The sequence below is a fragment of the Ornithorhynchus anatinus genome, chromosome X3, assembly GCF_004115215.2.
Source record: "Ornithorhynchus anatinus isolate Pmale09 chromosome X3, mOrnAna1.pri.v4, whole genome shotgun sequence".
NCBI classification, from domain to species: domain Eukaryota; kingdom Metazoa; phylum Chordata; class Mammalia; order Monotremata; family Ornithorhynchidae; genus Ornithorhynchus; species Ornithorhynchus anatinus.
The window spans coordinates 13,956,976-13,962,975 of record NC_041751.1 but is presented as its reverse complement, the minus strand read 5'-3'; positions in this window follow the sequence as shown (position 1 = coordinate 13,962,975).

Below are 6,000 nucleotides of genomic sequence, written 5' to 3'. Positions count from 1 at the left end.
GATAAGGCTGCAAATGGGAGGAGAATTATTGTCTATCGATATGAGAAGGAAGGTGTTTCGAGGCAGAGGCAGGGAAAAAGTCTCTAATAGATGAGAATGAGGTACAGTGAATAGGTTGGCACCCTCCCGAGGGCTTATTACAGTCCTCTGCACACAGTATGCACTCAATAAATGTGATTGATTTAGGAATGCAAAATCAGAAGAGAGTGAGAAAGAAGCATGAGGTGAAGACACAGAGTTATGAACAGAGAAGAGTGAATTGAGGTCTCATGGATCCATGACTCTTGATCCTGTTCTCAGCCACAAGACTAGGCCTGCTAACCATCTGGAAGTTTGCACAATCTATTCTACTAGGCCTAGTGGGGCCTGAGGAAATTGGATCTTACCTTCAGGCATTCTGAATTCAAACAAAGAGGAATTGATTAGCCACAGAGAAAAGGGGTGAAGATAAACTGAAACCAATTGCAGTCACTCTATGGGTGTTTACAGGCTTTAATCTTTAAACTAACTTCTTTTGAGAAAATTGCAGACATGAAACAGCCTGAAGGAAGAAACATTTTTGAGTACAAGGTCTATCTTAAATATATATGGTCTGCTGAAGGCTGATTATGTCTCATTTCCAGAAGAAGCTACGAGATTCTGGAATGATAGACCTTATAACCTCAGAGAGTGCCCAAGCAGCACATATTATAGGAATTTTTTTTTTTATTTCTTCTTCCCCTTCAGGACATTTTCTATTTCTATCCTGTTTTCCCTTATAAACACCAACATTTATATAGCTATGCTGTACCCACAAGCTGTCAAAAGGCGTGTAGATTATAGATGATGTGGAAAGGACTGTATGCAATGCTCCGAGTTGATCACAGGGCCAGGAATGAACGTACAATACAGGTTGAGGCAGAGCCATAGATTGAAACAGTCACCGATTTCTGCTACCAGTTTTTCCAGAGATGGCTGTCATCAGTCAGAAGTGAGAATTAATTTATGGTGCCTAAGGAGCTGAAAAAGACACTTCCTGACCTTTCAGAGCTTCTCTAGAGCTTGGGGACTGGGAGAACTCCTGGAAGTCTTCACAATCAACAGAAACTTTGGATGAACAATGAATCATGCTAGAGAAAGCTAGATAAAAATGGCAGGTATTGAATGACACAAATTCTTTTCACCTCTAGCAGTTTTGATGGGAGAGTGATGTCCTCCAATTGCAGATGTGGGTTAATTTGGATGGGATGAGAGATTGACGATTTGTCAGGAAAACATGGACTTAAATATGGTATTTGGTGCTAAGGGCTGGGCTACAGCAAGCGGTTCTCAGAGTGGACATAGTCCCTGTCCTATAGAGATTCACGATCTATCTTATTGCCATTTTACTGATAGAAAAATGAAGTCCAGAGAGATTAAGTGACTTATTCAAGGTCACACAGTAGGACAGTGGGAAAGCTGGGACTCAAACCTGGATATCCTGACTTCCAGTCATTTTTAGACCATATAATCTGCATTCTTTGTTTCATCAAATTCTCGATACACTAAAGGTTGATGTGTTTTCTGCTGTTGCCCCCAGTCTTCCACTTCTAGATGTCATCATTTTAGGTTTTGCTTTTTTGTTTAGGCTTTTGTCCATGTATATGGAAAAATATAATAGGTACATATAATTGATACATAACATTGGGCTAGTTGGTACTGATGGAAATGTTCCAGTAACTTAATTTAATATTTTTGCTAGGTCCTATTTCATAGTTCAGATATTTGGACACTGCTGTTTTATTATTTTGTTGGTCTCCAGCTTGATCTGAACTCTAATAATTGTGAAATTGGCTAAGTGCTTACTACATCCCAAACACTATGCTTATCATTGGGATAGACACAAGATCTGGCACAGTTCTTGTTCCACAGGGTGATCACAGTCTAAACTTGAGATCGCTCTGTTGCCGCACCGTCGTTGGAAATGCTTGCCATCATTAGACAATGCGATACCAAGGAAACATAATTCACTGTGTTCCTAAGCAACTGTATATAGGGGTACCAGACACCTAACGTAACATCATATACACCATTTTGAACCTCTGGTTCATTAATTTATTCAAAGACTAATTGGGCTTATTCATTTTCTTTGTCTGCACAGTGCTGTAATATATTCTAAAGGGGAAATAGCACAGAAGTGAACCCTGCAAACACAGGAACATATTTGTTTCAGAGAAGACTATACCTTTTGTTTGTACATGTATTGATGTTTTTGTATCTCATCTCTGATATCTAAAACTAGGTTATCAACTAGTCCATCTCTCGGTGCCTAATACGTTATAGGTGATGATGTAGATAAAAACTCTGAAAATGAACTTCAATTTACATAATACGTAGTTCACCCCTGCACAAGAGGGACCTGAAAAAAATCCATGGATTTGAAGTTCTGGATGTGTTACTTAAGAAAAAGAAAGTTAGAGATGATAGCTGACATTCTCAAACACAAACTCATTTTCACTATTACTTCCTCATGGCCCACAAATCCAACTTCTTAAAGTTCCTTCTGAAAACAGGGGAAACGTTTACGAGAATATACAATCTGCTTAGTAACACCAAGCCATTCAATCCATCTGCTTAGCATATAAATTGAATAACATGGATCAAAGGGGTTACTGCGAAATGATTAGCTCCCCACAGTTTGCTAATGCCTACTTCTTTAGTTGAACATTAACATCTGTTATTATTTTTTTAATGGAAAATTTCCCGTTCTCATTCCACTGGGAGGGGCAATATTCAGTGTACACCCAAATGAACTTATGTGTACATGATCAATTATATTGAGGATATAGTAAAAGTTAAATATTTCTTTGAAATTCATTTAAAAAAAAGATGTATGCTCCAATATTATTTTGGATCGTTTATGTTTTTCATAAGTATAAATGGGGCTAGAATCCATCACTATATATTTAAGGGGTATAACAGATATCAATGTCTTTGCAGTAGTATAGCTTCCCACTATCCCAAATCAAAATCACCTTTATAAACAAATTAAAAGTGTGGTGGTGAATTGTTTTTTGAAGGGCTTACCTGTGGTTCACTAATTTTACTTTTAATCACATGTTTTAAGGAGAAAAAAAATATTGTGGAATCAGTACATTGGGAATGCCACTGACAATCATGACTTCTACAGTCGTTTTCTTTTAATTGGTATTGAAACATAATTCTAGAAATACATTTGATTTTAGAATTATAGTTTGGAATTCAAAAGCTCACTTTTGATTCTAATGTGAAGGAGCTTGAAATTAGTATACAAATATTTAGGACTATATATATATATTATACATAGTATATAGACCTAAATTATGTGGAGGTCACTCACCCATATCTACTGTGCCTTCTTTCTCCTGCCTGTAAATTATTTCAGAATCTCACTTCCTCGCTGAATTATTGGATCACTAAGGGCAGGGATCTTATCTACTAACTCAAGCTCGTGGTATAGCGTTCTGCATATACTGTAGCCATTCAGTTGATTCTACTGATCGATCACTTTGTCTTAGTTTTATTCAGGACTTTCCCAGCTATGCCTCTCAAAAGGTTTTGATTTTCTCATTTTAATAATAACAAGGATGACATTTAGTGCAAAAGATGTGGCAAGTACTGGCGTAGATGCATGATGATTCGATCACACACAGTCTCTCCTGTCCCACACGAGACTCGGATTCTAAAAAAACAGGGAAAACAGGCATTTTGTTTCCAATTTACAGGTGAGAAAGCTGACGTACAGAGAAGATAAGTGACTTTTCCTAGGTCACACAGCAGGCAAGTGGCAGAACCAGAATTAGAACTCAGATCTCCTGATTCCCATTCCTTTATTCTTTCCACCAGGTTTCAGTGTATTTTGCTTAATTCATGCTATACCCAGAACAGAGCCATGTGCCAGGCAGAGAGATCCAGTGCTTCACACATAGTAAGTGCTTAACAAATGCCATCATCATTATTATTATTATTATTATTAACTTCTATCAATAATAAAGAGTACAGTCCTGGGACTCAGAGGACCTGGTTTCTAAGCCTGGTTCTGCTACTTGCCTGTTGTTTGACCTTGGGTAAGCGACACGCGACCCTTCTATCTTAGAATGTGGACTCTGTGAAGGACAGGGACTATGTCTTATCTATTGCCTTGCACCTATTCCAGCCTTGGCACACCACACTGACACGTGGAATGCACTCAATAAATTTCACGGCCAATATTATTTTTAAGGGAAGAAAATCTGATATCCTGAACATGTATAAACCTCCTAATGTAGAGTACTACATTTCTCACTGCTGAGCTTTTCATCTGAAGTTTTTACAGCCTTCTTTAAAATGTTTGTTTGCATTAGGGCTGACAGGATGAAATCTGCCTCCCAACTGTTCTCTTCCTCCTCAGCATCGAGTTCCTCAACAGCCCGGAAGGAAGGCATGCAACTTGTCAGTGCAAGCACTCACTGCCAAACACTTTCTTCTTGAGCAGGATTTGGGATTTCACCTGCAGTGGGTGAGGATCATTCTCATCATTGCCGGGGTCAGAGCTTGGGTGCTTTAGAGGAAAAGTTCAAGCCCAGCGCTGCTCAAGGATTCATGAATTCATTTTTCCTGATGAGCTGCAACAAAGGTGACAGCATCTCCAGTTTACAACCCTATTTTTAATTTGGACATGTTATGCATGGGCAGAAACAACAACCATAATTTCCTTTTTACAAGCATTATTACTTATAAATCATGTCAGGAGCATAGCATAACTGCATTAATTTGAGAGGATGAGCAGATAGCAGCATTGAAACTGCTTGATCTGCTTTCTAGTATTTCTTCCTTGCAAGAGAAAAGAGAAGAACACCCCCAGATTTTCCAAGTTCTCCTTTGTGCCGCATTAGATATTCAAGGAATGGCTCATTGTTTATGAAACTTAGGTTATAAAATCACTCCTTTCTCTTACTTGAACACAGAAAATGAATATCATGATAGTAGTTAGTCAAGCAATTCAAGGACTCTACCATGGATGGATGGTAGATCTGAACCAAGATGTGAATCTGGAGGCTGAAAAGAGTTAATAGGAGAAGGTCATCCCAATTTGTCCGATTGTCCCTTGCCATGTCAATGCACAGGTCTGGAAGAGTTGTCAAATGAACAACCCAGTGGTTCTGGGTCAAAATAAATAAAAATCCATCTGGCCATTGAGGCATCAGTCTCATTTTCAACCTGACAGAATAAACGGCCCTCGTTAAGCACTTACTAGGTGCCGGGCATCGTATTAAGCACCGGGGTAGATTCAAGATAATGAGGAAGGGAAAACGCGGGGCTCACAGTCTTAATCCCCCTTCTACAGATGAGGTACAAATGAGGCATGGAGTGGTTAAGCAGCCTGCCCAAGGTCACAAAGCAGACAAATGTCAAGGCTGGGATTAGAAACCAGCTCCTTCTGACTCTCAGACCCATGCTCTATCCACTAGATCACACTAATTCATGTCAGAAATTTTACAGATGTTCAGGATGGTTCAACTCCATAATGACAAGCTTACCTGAGAAGACAAGATCTTAATAATGTTTAATTATTATGGTATTTGTTAAGTATTTAAAATATGCTAAGCACTGCTCTGAGCACTGGGGTAGGTACATTGCAATCAAATCAAGATCAGTACCTGTCTCACAACAGGGCTAAGAGGGAGGGTTAGAGAACAGGTTAGAGGGTTAGAGAACAGTCCCATTTTACAGATGAGGAAACTGACTGAGGACACTTACCCAAGGCTACATAGAAGGTAAGTGATGGTTCCAGGATTAGAACCCTGGTTTCCTAACTTCCAGGTTGATGCTCTTTCTTCTGAACCAGAGTTTAGTCATCAGGTTTCACATCAGCCTTGCAGACTTCCATGGACAACCTTGGATGGTCTGGATAACGGCACCAAGCCAGATGATGACAGTGATGGTAATTTTTAGCGATGCTCTCTTACATGGGAATCTTTGATCTGGAAAGGCCAACAATAACAGCTTAACTGAACTGAGTTC